Below are 22,404 nucleotides of genomic sequence, written 5' to 3'. Positions count from 1 at the left end.
TGAGAATTAGAGCTGCTCCTATAGTGTGTGTTCCAGATAAGATTTATGCAAGCATATTTCAGAAGAGGCTAAGAAAAAATGTGGAAAAGAAACTTATGGAAGAACAAGCAGCTCAGGCCAAATAGAGTTGGTCTGGTTCTGAATTTTTAAGACAGATAGTCAAGAAATCATGAAACATAGCTGCACATACTATGTGCATCTGTGAAATAGAGGGTAAAGTGAATCTGCAAGAGAGTGATTATTTATGAGCTGATTGCTCTTCTCTGGACATCATCAAGAATTTTTATAGATGTTTACTTAATTGTGTTAATTGTGGTTTACTTCACCACAATTAACATGTGATCAGTATTCTAAAGATGGGCAGAATGGGATTTGTATATAGTTGATTATGTATAAAATAGCATCTTGAAAGAAAGAGTGCCTTGATTTTGGATGCTGAAGAAGCTATTGATGTGATGTATTTATGCTAGAAGAGACTGGAAGTAAGTGTAAGTCCAACCAGAGAAATCTGATCTTGTCTGGTTTAACATTGAACATGACACAGTCTTGCCTTTTCTCTTGTCCTTGCCCCATTGAAGGATAGTATATGGATCAGTGTTTAAAGCACTAGTTGTAGATGATCTAGTAGCCTGGGATGCCAGAGTATTGCATGGGTTATCAAATGAGTAGGATGAGTGGAGAGTACCTTGTCTGCAAAGCTGTGAATAGGAGTAGTGGTGATTGTGAGGTCATTTATGTACAGGAGAAAGAGAGTAGGTGATAGGACAGAGCCTTGAGGCACTCCAGTATTGGTGGTGAAGCTCAAAGAGAAAGAGCCATCTACCATGCCTCAGAGAATGACCAGAGAGAATGCTGGCTACCCAATTACAGAGAGTGGCATGGAGATCAAAGGATGACAATTTTTTTAGCAGATTTCAATGCCAGACACAGTCAAGTTTCTGAAATGTCAAGAGGGTAGCACAAGTTTCTCTGAACCTTTTCATGGCATGTGTCCAGTGGTGCTTCCTGTAAGCTATGAGGTCAGCTGTGGATCTTGAATAACTGTAACTATACTGGTGGTTGCTGATTAATTGTCAATTCCACCAAGCAGTGGAGGAATTGGCAATTAATGACTTTTTTCATTATATTGGAGAGGAAGAGGTGATGGAAGTTAGTCAATAGTTTAATTATACATTTCTGTCTCTCTTTTTTTGAAATATGATATGAGATTGCTTCCATGCATTGGAATAAGATCTATCCCTGTATAATAGATTGTAGAGACGATTCTTGACAGGTGTTAGCTCTGGAGCACATTGTTTGCAAACAGTTGGAGAGAGATGCCATTAGGACCAGAAAACTTTTTAATGTCCAAGTTTTTTACTGTTATTATTTTTTTTATGTTGCACTCACCCCCACACACAAAAGCTCATTTGCAAACATAGTACATTTGTACTGTGGATGGGCTAAGAACTTCTTCTTCTTCTTTTTTTTTTTTTGATATTTTTGTCAATTTTATGTATTTTTTTGTAATTTTGAATTTATTTTTTACATGGTCTGAATGCCTGCTTTAGAGATCAGGCACAGAACTTTTTCAAACTGCTTCGGGCCTTCAGTAAGTGGGGAGGTGGTCTCACACCCAGAGATCATCCATGCTCACAGATGGATGATCATCACAAACATCCATGCTCACAGAAGGATTCGAACCTGAAGCATGTTTGTTGGAGAGTTGGTATGCTAACCACTTGGCCAAACCAAACCAGCTTTTATAAAAACTACTTTTATTTAGTACTTTTCTATTTATTTATAGTATATATATATATATATATATATATATATACACAGGGTGTTCGGGATAAATTTGACATATTTATAATTAATTATATTTTTCCGTAAGTTACATGTATTAACACACACTTCTCTTCATTTAAAAGTTTGGACCCTTCTTCATTCATATACAAGATGTCAGAAAGGATGGATAGCTGGAACCCACCTGAATCATGGAAGAGAATAACTTGTATCATGATGATTTGTGCCCGCCATCAAAATAAGGATATTACGACTGCTGCCCAATGCTCCCTGAATACAGTAAAAACAATCAGGCATGAACTAGAGACTTGCAATGGTGACTACGAGGATGTAGCAAGAAGAAAGATCCCTAGCAGACGATCTGATTGCGTTCGTACAGCAGAATTCCTCGCAAATCTGCAGGAACAGGTGTTGAAGAACCCTGGCATTGGAATTCGGGCTTTGTTCGTGGAGTTGCTAACTGTAGTCAAGCCCTGGATAACAAGGGTAGCCAATGGTAGGCCGTATGTATGGCAGCAGGATTCGGTCCCTTGCCACACCTCTGGGAAAAGTCAAAAATGGTTGTCTGAAAATTTCTACGACTTCACCAGTCCAAATGTTTGGCCTCCAAACTCCCCAGACCTTAACCCCATGGATTATTTTGTATGGGGCGCAGTTGAAAAAGACACCAATCGCACTTCCAGTAATACAAAAGCCCAGTTAATGGATAAAATTAAAACAGTTTTTGCGGCCCTTCCCAGGGAGACTGTAGCATCAGCTTGTTCGAGGTTCCGAAGCAGAATTGAAGCTGTGATCGATGCTAATGGTGGTTATTTTGAGTAAATCTTGTTGATAGTATTGTAATTAACTCTGCCTGTAATGTTTTTTTGTCAATTCATTAAATTTAATAGATACAAAGAAGATTTTCTTTTTCCTTACGAAACTGTCAAATTTATCCCGAACACCCTGTATATATATATATATATATATATATATATATATATATATATACTATAAATAAATAGAAAAGTATTTATTTGGGACAAGAGACTACAGCACTCAAGATTATCCCTCTGAGGTAAGTGTTTCTAAATGATTAGTTGATTTAAGGCTTATTGGCACAAGGTGGGCAATGGTCATACTACACTAAACCATTTGTAAATGGCTCCTCAGCTTTATTCCTTCAGGTGTTTTAGGTCACGCATATGAATGACTCATCACTCCTCCCACTGACTCCAGTTATACAGTGAGGGGGTTTTATCTGTTTCTAACTAGCATTAGTTGTGTATGAGCGTTGTTTGAAAAGTTTGCTAAATTTCCAATAGACCGTGACACGATTCATTCATTCATAACCAGTGGCAAAATTTTAGCCATGTGTGACGTGCAGTTCTCATTTGACAAACATTTAAAATGACTGTGTTCGCATTTTTCATAAAAATGGAGAAAAGAGTTTTGTGCAGTGATAAAACACTTTTATTTGAAGAAGTGGACAGTCACACAGATCAAAGCCATGTTAGATGCAATTCATGGGGACTCTACACCAGCATTAAAGACTATTTATTTTTGGATAAACGAGTTTAAACATGGCTGTAAGTCCGTCAAAGATGAAGCAAGCTCTGGACACTCGACTAAAGTCACTACAAAGGAAATGATTGACAAAATCCACAGTATTATTATGGAAGACCACTGAGTGAAAGTTTGTGATATTGTTGAGATTGTAGGCATCTCAACTGCATGGGTGGTAATATCCTGCACAAAAAATTGCACATGAAAAAGCTGTGTGCAAGACTTGAATCCACTACTACACATCTGAGTCCAAGCAGCAGTCAAAACAGTGGACAAAGCCCAGTGAAAGAGTGCCGAAAAAACCAAAGACCATTTTGTCAGCTGGGAAGGAGATGGCCACTTTTTTAGGGATTTCCAAGGAATTATCATGATAGACTATTTGGAAAAGGATAAGACAATAACAGGAGTCTATTATGCATTCATTGTTGGACTGTTTAAAAGAACTGAAGAAAAAACGGCCAAGATTGGCACACAAAAAAGTGTTCTTTCATCAATGCACTGTCCCACACATCAACCATCGCAAAGGAAAAATTGCACGAATTGAGGTTTGAATTGGTTCCACATCCACCATATTCTCTGGACTTATCCCCTTGTGACTTTTTGTTCCCAAACTTAAAAATTTGGCTTGGTGGGGAAGAAGTTTCTTTGAATGAGGATGTCATCAAGGCTGTCAATGACTATTTTGCACAATTTGACAATTATTAAAAGAACACGTAAGACCACAGTAATAACTTTTAATTAATAAAGGTACAGATATTTCATACTAAAACTAATAGTACATCTTCAGTGTCACACAAACAGTTATAGGAAGAATGGAATACAAGTAACGAACATTTTGTGGATCACCTATTAAAATACAATTGTTGCCGCGTGCTAGGAAATGATAGAAAATAATAATTAATTTTAAAGATTAATTAATTATTATTTTCTACCATTTCCTAGCATGTGGCAACAATCGTATTTTAATAGGTGATCCACCAAATGTTCGTTACTTGTATTCCATTCCTATAAATGTTTGTGTGACACTGAAGATGTACTATTAGTTTTAGTATGAAATATCTGTACCTTTATTAATTAAAAGTTATTACTGTTGTCTTATTTGTTCTTTTAATAATTATACTATGCCACATGTACCTCTAAAAATAACAATTTGACAAATCCTACTTTTTAGATGGGATGACAAAATTGGAAACTCGCTGGACCAAATGTGAGGATCTCAATTGAGAATGTTTGAGAAATAAAGATGATTTTTTTACCAAACTTTTCAAACAGCCCTCGTATTAATGTCATCTTTCATGCTGAACCAATATCTAATCAGAAGTTTAGAGATTTTTCAGTGCTCTGTTTTTGATAATTTTCTTTTTCATTTAATAAAATTTTGGAATCTTACCAAGATGCCACATGTAAAGATTTGTGACAAAAAATTGCCTTACTAGACCAAAGGCCAATTGCTCAATACCAGACATCATCATCTGGCTGAGATAACTGGCAAAATCTACAATTGCATACTTAATCAAACATCAAGATAAAATGTGAGAAGAATGACATGCAATGGAAAGAGAGATTATCTACTAATAATAGAAGTGTGAAGGTAAGGATCCTGATATGGAGGATGGCATAAATCAATGGTTCTCCATTATGACTGGATGAGAAGAGTCTGTGTCGATGTCCAATGTTAAAAAAAGAAGTCAGAGATAGTTAAGAAGCTGGGTCTCAATGGAAATGTAGGTATAATATTAACTTTGAGCCTCTGTAGCTCAGTCGGTATAGACGAAGCCTCTTGGTTCGTCTATACCGACGATTATCCATAGCCTTTTGGTTCGTCGTTGGGAAGACCTGGGTTCAATTCTCGTCAAGTGACATGAGGAACCTTTATCTACTCCTTTCGATGAAATGAAAGGCAAGTTAGCTGGTCTCATACTGAGGTAGCGGATTTTTTCACCTGGAAACTCTGGTTTTTTCTCCCACAGAACAGGCAAACTGGCCTCTTGAACACACACGTCTACAGACATGGACACACCGGGAGGCATAGGTCTTAGCCACCTTATCCTCAGGACGCATACAGCTTGAAAGAGCTAAGGACAGCTCTGTTACAGGCATTAGGCCTAATACATAATAAAAAAAAAAAAATATTAAATTTGAGAAAGCACATGGCAAAAAAAAAATAGTGCTGATGTGTGCAGAAGAATGGAAATCTGAGAAAGTACCCAAATTATTTCAGAAATTTTGCGCAAATGATATGCACAGCGCTGATGAAACTGGCCTGTTTTGTCATGCCACACCAGATGGTTCTCTCTGCTGCAATCATGTAAAATTGCCACATTCTAAGAAAGCAATGGGTCGCATAACTGCATTATGCTGTTTAAACATGTCAGGAACTGATATAAAGAAGCTGTTGATTGTTGGGAAAAAGTGGTAAGCTTTAATGCTTTAAAAGACTAAGAATGGATAAATGATATAATCACGTAACCACAAGAAAGATATTTATTTAACCAAATATTTCGGTCTGGAAATAGCAGACCATCTTCAGTGGTATTACAAGAACAGTTTAAAAAATACAAGCTAGAATACTAAATAGATCGTTAAAATTAGAACACACGCCGCGTGATGTTATATCACTAAGTATGAAACGGAATATTTTGAAGTAGAAACATGATTGAATTTGCTATTTTAAAAAAAAAAAAATAATTAATTAATGAGTAATCTTGATTAGACTTTCCCAGATTTTTGATATAGATATACAGTCATTACAATTCAGGTTGGGACGATGGAGCAAGGCCTCCATACTTTCCTTGAACAAACGTTCGAACCTATAACGGGATCTATGTAAGAGGCGAGTCCTGGACCAAAAGATGCTGTGGTCAGTTTCAATCCCGTCTTGAGCCAATCCAGACTTTTCAGGTTTGTTGTGAAGAATGGATGATTGATGTTCTTGGATTCTTTTTTTCAAGAGAACGTCCAGTCTGTCCAAAATAAGAGAGATCACAGTTGCACGGAACTTGATAAACTCCAGGAAGAGATAAAGTTGAGCGCTTTAGGAGAAGGAAAATGAGAAGACAATTTGTTAATAGGTGAATATGTAGTTGTTAAATCATATTTCTTTAAAATTCTTGTGATAGGTTCTGAAATACCGGAGATATAAGGAATAGGCACTCGACGTATTGAAACTTTGTTGTTTTGTGGAGGATTATAAGAATTGAGGAGATGTTGAGTACTTTTTTCAGAAAAGCCATTGAGTTTCATGTGTTGTTGGATAGTAGAAAGTTCTTTCTGTAGATAATCAAAAGTAGAACAATTAGTTTTGGCTCTTCTGATGAGGCATTTTATAATTCCTGTTTTTTGACATGGATGATGGGCTAATTCTTTAAGAATATAACGACCTGTGAATGTTGGTTTCCTGTATACTGTAGTTGTAAGAATATCTGAAGGTGACCGGATGAGGAGAACGTCTAAAAAGATAACTGGTTGTTTTCTTCTAATTCCATAGTAAACTTTATGCGATGATGCAAGGAATTAATACTGTTTAAAAAAGAAGGTAAAGCGTTTTTGCTGTGAGGCCAAATAAGTGAATGATGAGTCCTCTTCGCATCTATTTTCCCTGAACCATCTTTTTGGTAAGATATATAGATGACATCTTTACTATTTGGCCTCACAGCAAAAACGCTTTACCTTCCTTTTTAAACAGTATTAATTCCTTGAATCATCGCATAAAGTTTACTATGAAATTAGAAGAAAACAACCAGTTATCTATTTTAGACGTTCTCCTCATCCGATCACCTTCAAATATTCTTACAACTACAGTATACAGGAAACCAACATTCACAGGTCGTTATATTCTTAAAGAATCAGCCCATCATCCATGTCAAAAAACAGGAATTTTAAAATGCCTCATCAGAAGAACCAAAACTAATTGTTCTACTTTTGATTATCTACAGAAAGAACTTTCTACTATCCAACAACACATGAAACTCAATTGCTTTTCTGAAAAAAGTACTCAACGTCTTCTCAATTCTTATAATCCTCCACAAAACAACAAAGTTTCAATACATCGAGTGCCTATTCCTTATATCTCTGGTATTTCAGGACCTATCGCAAGAATTTTAAAGAAATATGATTTAACAACTACATATTCACCTATTAACAAATTGTCTTCTCATTTTCCTTCTCCTAAAGCGCTCAACTTTATCTCTTCCTGGAGTTTATCAAATTCCGTGCAACTGTGATCTCTCTTATTTTGGACAGACTGGACGTTCTCTTGAAAAAAGAATCCAAGAACATCAATCATCCATTCTTCACAACAAACCTGAAAAGTCTGGATTGGCTCAAGACGGGATTGAAACTGACCACAGCATCTTTTGGTCCAGGACTCGCCTCTTACATAGATCCCGTTATAGGTTCGAACGTTTGTTCAAGGAAAGCGTGGAGGCCTTGCTCCATCGCCCCAACCTGAATCGTAATGACTGTATATCTATATCAAAAATCTGGGAAAGTCTAATCAAGAGTACTCATTAATTAATTAATTATTATTTTTTTTTAAAAATAGCAAATTCAATCATGTTTCTACTTCAAAATATTCCGTTTCATACTTAGTGATATAACATCATGCGGCATGTTCTAATTTTAACGATCTATTGTTAGTATTCTAGCTTCTATTTTTTAAACTGTTCTTGTAATACCACTGAAGATGGTCTGCTATTTCCAGACCGAAATATTTGGTTAAATAAATATCTTTCTTGTGGTTACATGATTATATCATTCGATCTTATGTCACAAGTATCCTTGAAACAACAAACTAAGAATGGATAGTTTACTGGTTGAGTACTGTGCTAATAGGAATGCATGGATGGCATTCAAAATATTTAAGAAATGGTTAATGAGGTGAGATATGGAATTAAACTGGAAACCAAGAAATGTTTTACTGATTCTTGACAGTTGTACAGCACACCCTCACTGTTCAGTGTTTGACAAACATCCAGCTGGAATTTCTACCTAGCAACACTACATCCTTGGTGCAGGCAATGGATATGGAAATAATAAAACATTTGATAAAATATGATAAAACATCCGCTACAAGTTTGCAAGATTCCCTGATTAAATTGAATAACTGTTGTAATAGATATGGTATGAAGGTCAGCAATAAAAAGACAAAGACAATGAAAATAGGCAGAAACATTGAAAATGTCAACTGTTTTGTGAATGGAGGACCTGTGGAACAAGTAAAACGTTTCATCTACTTAGGCACGATTTTTACTGAAGATAGTAAATTAAATATAGAAATAGACAACAGAATCAGCAAAGCTGGTATGGTGGGAAGTCAATTGAATAAATTCATATGGAATAAGAGAAAAATTAGTCGGATACACTAAATTAGCTGTATACAAGACAGTGTTCAAACCAGTTTTAACTTATGGATCTGAGAGCTGGGTCAGAAGTAAAACACTTGACCAAAGACTAGAGATCGCAGATATGAGAGTCCTGAGAAAGATTAGAGGCGTGAACAGATGGCATCAATGGCAATATCATATTAAAAACGAGGATGTTAGGAAAGAACTTGACATTGTCAGCATCCATGAATGCGTTAGCAGAGCTAATCTCAAGTGGTATGGTCACTTAAACAGAATGGGAGAGGAAAGATTAGCAAAACAAGTGTTCTCTGCCAGGTTGGCAGCAAAACAACCAACATGAAGACCAAGATATTGGTGGATTGATACGCTACAAAGTGCCTTAGATGATAGAAATATAAGATCTGATAATATTGGAGTCTTGACAAGTAACAGACTGATTTGGAGGAAAATTGTAGATAGGAAGTTAGTAATGATGTAATTTTTTTAATGTAGTACTATCATATCCTGTACACCCCTTGAGGGTACATGGCATGAATTTGATGATGATGATAAAACATTTGAAGGTGTACTGCACAAAGTTGGTGAACCACATCCTAAAAGTAATTGAAGAAAATGTACTGACATCAACTTCCACATCCAAGGAAGTGAATTCAAAAGTTAATCTTCTCCCAACATTACAGTTGTTGTCATTAATTGGCAACAAATAGGCAGTAAGACAAATTAGAACCGTTTTACTCGGTGCAGTTTAAAGCATTTAGGCTTGGAGATGCCTGAAACAGCCAAAAGTGAAGATGAAGCCATTTCAGAAATGCAAAAAACAGATAGGAACTATGAAGAATTTGATAGTGTTGACAATAATGTTAAATAATAAATTTAGTTTAATCCTTTATCCAAGTGTGAGCGAACAAAGTTTGCGCCTGAAAATATCTTCAGGACTGGGGTAAGGTAGTACAACACCGGGCAACTCGTAGCAAAGGTGGACAGCTTGGTCCACCTTTGCTACGAGTTTAAATTTATTAGTCTAACCAAGTGAAAAATAAACTTTCAATAATGTTAAATGTTGCAATGAAAATAAACGTCATCTTGCAAATATAACAAGAAAAAAAAATATCCAGAGAAAGGCCAAGGTCTAGGTGAATCGATGCAGTTGTAATGCCATAGAAGGCCAAAACATGTGATCTAACAATATTGGAATAATGACAGATACAAATTTATATGGGGAAAAAAAAACTGTAGACAGGATAATTTGTAAGAAAAGTATTGATAGGAAGCAAATAGTAATGTGATATTAATTATATAGTTCTGTGATAGCATTCTGTACTTCCATTGAAGTAGTTGAAATGTGGGTGGTCTGAAAAGTTCTCAGCTTAACAATGAAAAAACGAATTTATAATTTCGAAATTATTTTTACTTTTCAACATCTCCCTTAAGACTAATACATTTATTTCAGTGATGCTCCAGCTCCATTATCAGGTCCCTGTAGTGGTTCTCAGGAAGATCTTCAAAATACCCTTCTACAGCTGCAATCACTTCTTCAAAGAAAAACGCTGACCAACGCAGAAGATTTTTAGTTTTGGGAAGTGATAGAAATCAGAAGGAGCCAAATCTGGGGAATAGGGTGGATGTTCCAATAATTCATAATGCAAAACCCTTAATTTTCCCATTCCCAAAACACCTTTGTGAGCAGGTGTATTGTCCTGATGAAAGGTGGTTTTTTTCTTCTGCAAACAGAGTCTTTTCTCATGAATTTTTTCGTCTAGTCTGGTTAAAAGATCGGAATAATATTCCCTGGTTATTGTTTTACCCTTTTCAAGATAATTAATAAACGAAATGCCTTCAGCATCCCAAAACACAGATGCCATGACTTTGGCGCTGAACAACTGGCTTCTTTCAACTGTTTTGACTGCTGTTGGGATTCTGGTGTGTAATAGTGGATCCAAGTCTCATCCATAGTAATAAATCGGCGCACGAAATCAGTTTTATTGTTAAAACACTCCAAGCACTGTTCAGAGATTTTCATGCGAGTGTGTTTTTGATCTTCGCAGCACCCATCTTGTGCAAAGCTTTTTCATTTGCAGTTCTTCATGCAAAATATATCCTGCACGTTCTTTTGAACCTATAGTCTCAGTCATTTCACTCACTTTGACTCGATGGTCATCCAATACCATATTTTGCACTGATCAATGATTTCTGGTGTTGTTACAATTTTTGGACGTCCTTCATGTGGATCAACTTTAAGGCTGGTAGGCCACATTTAAACTCGGCAGCCCATTTTTTAATTGTCGAAAACGGAGGAGAAGAGTGCCCATTAACTTTTATGAACTTCGAATGAATTTCTTTTGGCATTAAACCTTCTTTTACAAAGAATTTTATAAATGTATGATACTCAATTTTATCCATTTCAAGGGATGCAGACAATACTTTATGCTGCAGACAGCTGTATAAAACAAACTACTTGATAGAATGACTTGTAATTTCACATGGATGCTTATGACAGATGTACCAACTTAGAAAAAAAAATCTTGTCAGTAGTTTTTGCATTTATGGTTGAGGCCGAGAACTTTTCAGACCACTCACGTATCTCAGTCTCACAAATAAGAAACTCCAAAAATTAATGAGAGAATTGGAGTTGTTAGTCCTCAGGGAAAATGTTGAGACAGAGGCTGTTACAAAAAAAACAGATAGGTGGAATGAAAGAAATAAGTTTGTTCTGTAATTTTGAAGCTGCACTGAGTATGAATATTGACCAGCAACTGCTTTTATTTTTATATACTTAGATATGAGAACAGTATTCTATAACATCAGTAGCTTGATGGAACATTGCTACTCTCTTTTGTTGTGATTGCTTGAAAACTTGGTAAATTACAGTCACTAAGACATCCAATTAATCCATATCTGAGTTTTCTGTGTTTGAATTTTGAAAGGAACTTGGTTATATTCACAGTTTTAAAGATCACTGAATTGTTATATCAACTTAATCATATGAGCTATTTAGGTCAAAGACAGATCGCTTTTTTGATGCACTAGATTTCCAGCTCCACTAATATCTGTTTAATACTGCAAGTGCTTCAGCCTATCTTTTTCTCTTCCTCTTTTCAGTATATTCTTTGTCAGGTAATTTCTTTTCTATGTTGTACATGATATGTATATTGAGTAGCTTACATGTTTAGAGAAAAGTGGAGGAATGGTGGTGGCCAGTTTTGTAGAAAAGCAGCATGAAAATACCTTAAAAAACTCAGTACAGAAACAGTGTTTATGAGAAAGTGATCAGAAGGATGTCTTTTTTGGGGGGGGGGGGGGGGATCATGACAGATTATGCAAAATCTAATAGTACTTCCGTAAAGTGATTAGGGATACTGTATCATTGTTTGGAGAACGTTTCGTTTGTGTGAGAACCATTCAAAAAAAGAAGTCAATCAATAGTAAATTTGATGATGATAAATTAATAAGCAGAACAGTAAAAACAATAATAAATTTAGTTTAATCCTTTATCCCAGTGAGAGCAAACAAAGTTTGTGCCTGAAAATGTCTTCAGGACTGAATATAGTGTTGTACTATCTTACCTGGGTAAGTAATACAACACCAAGGCAACTCGTAGCAAAGGTAGAGCAAGCTACCAACACTCCTATCCCAGTATCTCCCATAATGCAAAACACATCTCTTTGTGGATATGTATACTGTTATGCATTAAGGGATTGCCCACTACCCAGACTAGTTTTGACCTTTATTGAGGTCTCTTCAGTGGGAGCCAGGCCCAGAGTTGGAGATACCAGGCAGAAGTAGTAACGAAGTCATCTTTACTTTCATTTTTCATTCAGTAAAAACAATATTGATTTTTTGGAAAATATATAATTTATTACATTAATGTTTTATTACTAGAATGGCCCTTATATTACACAGTCTTCTTCTTTGTTTTATTAAAAAAATTTTTAAAAAATTGTTTAAAAGTTTGTTTTTTTTTATTTATTCAAAAAGACATTCTCTTTTGTCCAGTCTACTGCTACTCACCAGCTAGCAGAATCTACTATGGCCAAAATGGTATTACCCTCCTCTAGATAGCATCAAGCATTCTTGGAAAAGTTGTTAGTGCACCATTTCAAATGTTGGAACAGTATTCTAAGATTGGGCAGATCTAGGTTTTATATAGTTTAAGATGTTGTGCAGGTGAATATTGTTTTAAACAAAAGAGGATACGAGTTTTTAGGAGACTTGGGAGACAGGCCATGGAAGTGGTGCTTGTGTAGAGATCTTATCAAAACTTAGGGAGACTAAAGCAAAACGGTGTTTAAGACATTGGTTATGGAATATCTTGAAGCTTGAATCATTTGAACATTGTAAGGGTTGTCATTAGCAAAACTATGAAAAGAACTTGGGATTATGTGAGTGAAAGTCACTAATGAATGGGTGGACAAGTGTGTTGCAAAAGATCAGAGCCACGGGGTATCCAGCATCCACAAAAATGAATGAGAGGAAGATCTGCATAAAGTAAAGAGCTGAGAATAACATATCCAATTTTTATGTCAGGCCTAATGCCACTTTTCCTTCATAATGATCCATATAGATGATGATTTACAGTGGTGATAGTGTGCATACTTGTCTCACATCTGATTTTACATCAAATTATTTTTCTTTACACCTATCATCATATCATATCAAATTCCTGACATGTACCTTCAAGGGGTGTACAGGATATGATAGTACTACATGTAAAATTTACATAATTACTAACTTCCTATCTACAATTTTCCTCCAAATCAGTCTATTACTTGTCAAGACTCGAATATTATCATTATCAGATCTTATTTTTCTATCGTCTAAGGCACCATTGTACAGTATCAGTCCACCTATATCTTGGTCTTCCTCTGGGTCGTTTTCCTACCAACCTGGCAGAGAACACTTGTTTTGCTAATCTTTCCTCGCCCATTCTGTTGTGACCATACCACCTGAGATTAGCTCTGCTAACACATTCCTGGATGCTGACAATGTCAAGTTCTTTCCTAATATCCTCGTTTTTAATATGATATTGCTATTGATGCCATCTGTTCACACCTATAATCTTTCTCAGGACTCTCATATCTGCGGTCTCTAGTCTTTGGGCAAGTGTTTTACTTCTGACCCAGCTCTCAGATCCATAAGTTAAAACTGGTTTAAACACTGTCTTGTATACAGCTAATTTAGTGTTCTGACTAATTTCTCTCTTATTCCATATTAATTTATTCAATTGACTTCCCACCATACCAGCTTTGTTGATTCTGTTGTCTATTTCCATATTTAATTTACCATCTTCACTCGTGCCTAAGTAGCTGAAATGTTTTACTTGTTCCACAGGTTCTCCATTCAAAACACAGTTGACATTTTCAATGATTCTGCCTATTTTCATTGTCTTTGTCTTTTTTATTGCTGACCTTCATACCATATCTATTACAACAGTTATTCAATTTAATCAGGGAATCTTGCAAACTTGTAGCGGATTTATTCAGAAGTATAAAATCGTCTGCATAAAGCAAAGAGCTGACATTAACATCTCCAATTCTGATATCATGTTTAATACCACTTTCCTTCATAATGTGATCCATATAGATAATGAATAACAGAGGGGATAATATACATCCTTGCTTCCCACCAGATTTAACATTAAACCATTTCCTGTACTTCCTTCAATTCTAACTGCTGACTTACAACTCAAATAAAGACTAAGTATTGCTTGATATAATGCTCCATTGACACCATATAACTGTAGCGTATTGAATAGCTTCTCTCTTGGCACCTTGTCATATGTCTTTTCCAGATCAACAAAACTTAAATACAGATCTTTGTTATATTCCCATGCTTTCTCGACTATTTGTCGTAAAGTGAAGATCTGATCCTGACAGCCTCTATTTGGCCTGAATCCAGCTTATTCTTCACCAAACTTTTCTTCCACAATTCTTCTCAACCGTTTCTCAAGTATACTTGCATAGATCTTGCCAGGAACTCAGTAGGGAAATACCTCTGTAATTCTCACATTGTTTTATTTCCCTTTTTATATATGGGCACTATTAGAGCTCTACTCCAATTCGCGGGAATTCGTCCCTCTGTCCAGGGACGAATGAGTCTCATTGTACAGTTCCCCATTCTCATATTTGCCCGCATCACTCTACTTGAGACTGCCTGTCATTCGAGAAGATTAGCCTCGTATTTTGTGTTGAATACTATGGCTACTCCTTCTTTTCCTTGATTGTCATTGGCTGAATATAACATTTTGTATTTATTGCTCAGAAAGATCTCACCAGTTTTTGTCTTTTTTGTTTCAGTCACCCCTATTATGTCGATCTGGTACTTATCTAATTCCTCAGTTAGCTCCATTTCTTTGCCATTGAGGCTTCTTATGTTGATAGTACCGATCTTTAACTCTGGTGATGTTGAGTTGAGGTGTGTTTTCAGATTTATTCCAGTAGCTGACTTTTCACTGTTCGCCCTAGTTCCCTGGCGAGAACAATGGGGGACCCTTGTTTAACCAGGCGACGCCCCAGCTGGCATGAAATTTTGTCATGTTGTACCATCATTTTTTATTTTGGTTTAACCAATAAGAATACAATTTGATCGGCTAAATCCCAAATTGCCAGCCCATCCTCGTTCGTTCAGTATCAAAGTAGATACCCAAAAAGGTGCACCACGAGAAGGTGAGGATTGGACATTAGGTCAGAAGCCCTGTTTGGTTTTCCGCATTCCTTTATAAGCTATGTGGAGGTCTCCTCTCAGTTATACAGCTTTGACCCTTAAGCATCCCTCTTTACACCTATAATTCTAACTATTGGCTTCTGATCAAATTTAGGCTATTGCTGCATATAATGTTTTACACCATACAGCAGTAGTAGCATTTTCAAAAGCTTTTCTTTTGGCACCTTGTCACATGTACTGGATGCCTGTGTGTTCCTGTGAAAATAGCATTTGAATCCAATAAGTTAGGTTGACCAAAGAGTGAACAAGGTCATTTCTAGTCTCCATCTAGAGGAACATTTCTTACCCTTTCTTTGACCTGTTCCCAACTTAGTTGATCTCTGGCACAGACTAGTAGGTATGAGCTCCTGAAAGCTCATGTTTTTAACCTGACATCTCAAGAAATCAAGCCATAGGACTTTCACTGCTACAGGCAATAATGAATGCTAGGATTCAGTACCATGATATGGCAGTAGTTATTATTATTATTATTACATAACACCTCCAGGGAGTGCGAAGACTCATCGAGAGAGGTCACCTACTCTACAGCTCTCTGTCTCCACCACTCAATCCAATTACAACGAACCACAACTATCATCTTCACCTATGCCAACGCCATCTACCACCCATCATCAGCACTAGTATTTTTACAGACAATCACAAACATCCATGCCCACGGCAGGATTCGAACCCGCAGCCTTTTGGCTGGAGAGTGGATGTGCTGTCCACTCAGCCAACCAGGCTGGCTGGTTATCTGCCATTAGTCTTCAAAAAAAGTTAGGGCTGAAGGAACTTCACTTATTCTCTTTGGTGAATAAAAGGTGCTAGAGGATTTATTATTTTTTTATCTCGTTATCTACCTTGTTCAGATATAGGAAACTTAACTTCTCGTTATATTCCCATGATTACACAACTATTGGTCATAAAGTGAAAATCTTATTCTCACAACCTCTATTTTGCCTGAACCCAGCTTGTTCTCCAAGTTTATCTTCCACAGTTTTTCTTAGCCTTTTCTCAATGATGATTGCATAAATCTTACTGAACACTGTATGGAAATTCTTCTTTAATTCTTGCATTTAATTTTATTTATCTTTTTATGAATAGGTACTATGAGAGCTGTTCCTCCTCCCCTCCCAACCATCCTAGAATTTGGTATTCTGAATTATGTGGCACAGTTACTATAAAACTTTTACACTTCTATATTTAATCTTTTTGTTAGATACCAGCTGTCTTTTTACATTTCATGATTCTGGTGGCTTTTTGTACTTCACGTAATGTTAATGTACAGTTTGAAGAATAAATAGGTTTGGAGTGAAATGGATGTGCAACATTATTAAACAAGAGATCCACAAGAAGAAAATGTCCATGACTTATTTTTCACGGTATTAACAACACCACAAACACTTTTAACAACAAAGATGTTTTATTAACGCTAATATTTCGCTGATTTTCTAATCAGCATCATCAGAGCACAACACACATGTAAACGCGACAGTGAGTGAGTGAAACAATATAATTGCAAAAGACAAAAGATCTAAAGTCCTATTTTTTGGCGCCCTCTGACGAAAAAAAAAAAAAAAACAGTTATCCAGGAGTTTTTCTTAGGATAACCGTCTCCCAAATTTTTGGCAAATTAATGCAACCATATTTGTTAAGGTTGGGAGAATTCTTCAAAGCCATTGCTGACTCAAAAAGCATCCAAAGTGTCTGGGTGTGCTAAAGGGTGAAGTTTATCCTTTGGCGAGCGGATCAGAGTTGCCAGCTTGACATGAGGTTTGAAGGTGGTGCGAAGGCCATGTTTCAACAATACTTTGGCTATCTTTTCCGATGTACCTCTGATATAGGGAATAGAAATGGTCATGTTGTATTCTTGTGTATTAGGGATGGGCAGAGTAATGGGCCTATGTAGTATTTTATCTATTTTGTAGGGATTGTAGCCGTTGGCTAAGAACGTATGGTGCAGGTACTGGAGTTCAGTGGTCAGAGCTGTATCGTTAGAACAAATGGCTCTGGCTCTGTGTGTAAGTGTTTTTAAAATGCCGTACTGTTGGACTGGATGATGATGTGATTGTTTATGTAGGTATCTTCCTGTGTGTGTGTAGACTTTCTGTAAATAGAAAAAGATAGTGATCCATCTGAAAGGCAGGTGACTAATGTGTCAAGAAATGGTAAACAGTTATTTGATTCTTTTTCTACTGTGAAGTGAATTTTGGGGTGTTGGCTGTTTAGGTAGGTGACAAAAGCATCCAAAGTGTCTTGTCCATGGGGCCAGATGGCAAATACATCATCTACATAGCGCAACCACACTTGTGGCTTGTATGTAACTGTGGTAAGTACTTTGTTTTCAAAGTGTTCCATGTAAAAATTTGCTAACGGGGGGAGAGGGGGGGAACCCATAGCAGTACCATTAATCTGTTTGTAGAATTTCCCCTCCCATGTAAAGTAACCTGCATTCATGGTAAATTGAAATAATTCAAAAATATCTTGAGGAAATTTAGACTTGATTAAATCAAGAGTGTCTATAAGTGGTACATTGGTAAATAGGGAGGTGACATCAAAACTAACCATTATGTCTGAATTTTTTAGGATTAGATTTTTAACCAATGTTTTGAAATGGATTGAATTTTTTACAAAAGTAGAGGAGTTGCCAGTAAGAGGGGCAAGCAACTTAGCTAAATGCCGGGCCAGTTTATATGTGGGACTATCTATGCTATCCACTATGGGGGGTAGGGGAATATTAGTTTTGTGGATTTTGGGTAATCCATAAATACGGGGTGTTTTAACATGAATTGGTTTTATTTTCCTGATGATTTCTTTGGGCCATGATGTCACTTTTTTCAGTAATTTTCGGACTTTTTTCTTTTACGACATCGTAGGGTCTCGATGTATATTTTGATATGTGGAACTGTCACATATGAGATCTTGCATTTTTCTGTTATACTCTTCTTTATTCATGATAACTGTTGCATTTCCTTTATCGGCTTTTGTAATAATAATATTTTTATTATTATATAACTTTATAGGGCAGTTATTTGCTTACGTGGCATATTGCTTTTTGGAGGCTTAGCCTTGTTTATAATACTTGCTATGTCTAGTCGCATGTTATTGGCCATTGCTGGCGGAAGATCGTGGATACCCCGTTCTACTTTCATCATAATTTCGAGTTTAGGAATTTGTGTGGGTGTGACGGCAAAGTTATGTCCTAAACTGAGAGCGTTCTTGGCTTCTTCAGTGAGTATTTCCGACGATAGGTTTACGACCACGTGGTCTCGTCGAAGTTGCGGTCGGGACTTCGTATGTTGACGCTGTTGTAGTAGTTCAAATTTCTTTAGGTGTTTGCTTTTTACTTTTGTGAATTCTTTTTTTGCTGCAACTTCGGAGATCTGCTGTAGGACAGTCCATATTTCAGGATTTAACAAGTTTATTATTTCTTGTTGTAGAGCTGTGATAGAGCTGTTTAGCTTACTAAGCTCTATGCGAGTAGTTCTCGAAGAAGCGCTAAACTCGCCCGTCGATAAATACGATGTGCCTTTGCCGATTGCAACTTTTCCTTGAATTTTAGAAAAGATGGAATAATATCATTGTCGCGGCATCGTTTAAGGAAGGCTAACCGGTTCAATTTTCTGGACAATTTCAGTTTCAACTTACCGAACCGTCACGCTTTGTAAACAATATCTTCTCCGTGCAGAATCATCAAAAAAAGAAGAAAATGGTATGGAAAGAATATCGTGAGAATAAGAGTGGTGGGAGGATTTATGAAATATATAAAGCTCAGGCCACAGTATTATGTGGAAAGCTATGTTGGAGTATGAAAAGAAATTGGCTATGCAAGCTAAAGGCAATCCAAAAGAATTCTATCATTATGCTTCAAGAGAGAAAGAATGAATGTGAAAGAATAACTTTATTGAATATAGATGGTACTCTAGTGTCAGAAGCTAATGCGATTGCTCAATTAATGAGTGACTCTATGGTTTTGAATATTTTATCCATACTATTCTGTGTGCTTCATATAGCTGTCTTTCATAGTAATTAGACATTAGAATATCATTATTTTTAATGTTATCTTTATCATCTCTGATTGCTTTTACAATGCTCTTCTCCATTTCTAAGTGTTTTTTTTTTTTTTCATTGGCATTCAAAGCATTTTGATATCTTATTTAACATCTACATTCTTACCAAAGTCTTCCTATTTCTTTTGTTCAGCTACTTTTTGTACATTGCTTTGCTTTCGTACATCTTTCTCTCTATTCTCTCAGAGCATGCCAGTTTATTTGCCTGAAAGTTTTCATATGCTTTCTTGTTTTCCACAGCTTCCTATTTAACTTCCTGATTCCACCATGGAGTTCTGATTTTTCTGACCTTGCTGACAACTTCATCACATGCCTATCCAACTGAATCAATCAGTTTGCTTCAATCTTCCATTGACTCCAAGGTTTGGTTTTTTTTCACCATTAATATTGGTATACATTAGTCTGCATTTCACCTCAAAGCTATTCTACTTTTAAAAAGAAAGTGAATTAGTTAATATGTTGGGAATACATAAATTAGAGTTTTCCTTCCAGATAATGATAAAGAAACATTACATTATATTGCAGTGCACTAAGATGCTGTGTATCTCATAATAGCTATATTTCATTTACTAACATAAGTTCAAAGAATGTGTAAAGTGATTTGCATGGCCTGCATTTTGCAGTAAGAATTAAGTCATAATACTCGCATGTAGATTGGACTTATAAAATAAAATACTTAAGTTTAGCAGACACTATATAAAGGGCAGTATGTGTGTCAAGTCCATAATGACACATGTGTATGACATTATTAATAGTTGTATGAAAAGATTTCTTGTATTATACTAGGAAATGGACTTTATTCTGAGTGATGTAGAAATGACTTTTTATTTAGCAATTTAAAAAAAAAAAGTTATTTTTCTAATTTAATCCTGAAAGTAAATCAGAGAGCCTTCAAAATCAATAGTTTTTGAAACAAATCCAAGAAAAATGTTTGTCATTATACAAGTTATTCTTGAAGATTTTTGTAGAAGTGTTTGGACCAATATAACATCAAAATATTCATCACTATATTGATATTCTTGTTGATTTTGTTACATTTCTCCAGGTGCTCCATATATAGGTTGCATACAATAAGCTTCCCATAACTAAGTCTTCTTTTTATGTGAAGAATTTCCATTCTAGAAGATTAAAGCCATTCCTTTCAGTATATTTGTAAAAATGAAGTGGCATCAAACTTTATATTATATCAGACCATTTCATTTGTATATGTATTACTATTATTACGGGCAGCTCCAAATCCAGTATTGTATATAGAGTTTGAAGAATAAGTAGGTTTGGAGTGAAATGGATGTGCAACCTTATTAAACAAGAGATCCACAAGAAGAAAATGGTGTGAAAAGAATATCGTGAGAATAAGAGTGGGAGGATTTATGAAATATATAAAGCTCAGGCCACAGTATTGTGTGGAAAGCTACGTTGGAGTATGAAAAGAAATTGGCTATGCAAGTGAAAGGCAATCCAAAAGAATTCTATCATTATGCTTCAAGAGAGAAAGAATGAATGTGAAAGAATAACTTTATTGAATATAGATGGTACTCTAGTGTCAGAAGCTAATGAGATTGTTCAGTTAATGAGTGCTCACTAGTTGTATGTAACATGGTGCACAGTGGTTCTGCTACATTGGATGAAGAGTTAGAGGTGCTTGAAAAGGAGGTCGAAGAGCTGTTGCATAACCTGGATAAGAATTTTTCAATAGGGATAGATGGAATATCAGCATGGTTGCTAAAGGAATGTTCATCCGAATTGGCTAGGCCTTTTGCATGTTTGTATAACTTGAGTCTCGGCTCAAGTTATACAAACATGTGAAAGAACATAGTTCTATTGTACAAGGGTGGTTCAAAAAACTGATGTCTAACTACTGACCTATCAGTATCTCTGGTGTGGTAGTGGAGATTGTAGAGAAGTTGGTAAGAATTTGCATATAGAAATGGGTAGACAATCTATTTATCATATGACTTTTTTTAATAGGGTCATCATAAAGTATTTCATATATTGTGTCCTGCAGCAATTCAACAATTTTACTATCTTAACCCTAAGTGTTTAGAATAACTGTACTGTTTCATTTTTAATAATGATACTACTTCATATTGTTCTAATTGCTATCAGTTCTTTTTTGAAATGATTGCTTTCTCTTCATCCTTCACCCTCATTGCCTGTGTAGATGGCCAGACACAAATGTTTCTACTTGATATGGTCTCAAATGAGGAAACTGTTAAGATCATTTTCTAATGCTTCTGTTTCATATTCCATCAGTTCACAATTAGACAAGTTTATTATGACAAAGAAATCCACAAAAGATTTCTTTGTCATGTTAAAAGTTCACCAATAAGATCTCATACCCTTATCTAGAAAACTCATGTTAGGCACAGATTAAGCATGCATTTAATTTGGATCATCATATAGGCCTTTCTAATGTAATATCACTTCATTGTTTATGGTATAATCATAAATTTAAATAAGTTTAGATTAAGTTTAAATTACATCACGAATAATAGATAATTATTTGTGATTTATCTATAATTTATCTATAATTAACATTATAGATAAATAATACCAGTGAATATTGGTAATTTGCAACAAGTCTGTGATAACTAACTTGGGTTGTGTTGTGTGATACTTGGGTGACACTACTGGATCATATAGCAAATGTGTATTTATGTTTTAACAGCACTTTTTGATCCTTTTCTGTTCATTTGTACCGAAGTTCCTCTATCAGAAAATGACTTCTATTGTCTTCTCCAGCTGCACATTATTAATAGATAAGCTAGAAGACAAACAAATTAAATAGGAATTAGCTTTGAACTACATTGTGTTAGAATGCTTATATTGATAGCTGCCCAGAGGCACTGTAGTTGCATTCATTTTTTTTTTTTTTTTTTTTTTTTTTTAATATCTCAGTGAAAAATGTTTGGAGTATGAGTTAGGAAGACCACAAGGCGTAAAGGAGGTGAATGGGGGGA

The 22,404-nt window shown here is 35.7% G+C and overlaps 1 protein-coding gene across 1 annotated transcript in view; it reads left to right on the top strand.

The window, feature by feature from the left end:
- Positions 1 to 22,404, top strand: part of LOC150095385 (glucosidase 2 subunit beta-like) — a 162,255-nt gene that overhangs the window by 39,341 nt on the left and 100,510 nt on the right. The window lies entirely within an intron of this gene.

The sequence above is a fragment of the Typopeltis vanoorti genome, chromosome 20 (genome assembly GCF_054136105.1).
Source record: "Typopeltis vanoorti isolate ZY-2024b chromosome 20, IOZ_Tvanoo_1.0, whole genome shotgun sequence".
Classification (NCBI taxonomy): domain Eukaryota; kingdom Metazoa; phylum Arthropoda; class Arachnida; order Uropygi; family Thelyphonidae; genus Typopeltis; species Typopeltis vanoorti.
The sequence above is the reverse complement of the archived record's forward strand: the minus strand, read 5'-3'. Positions and strand labels throughout refer to the sequence as shown.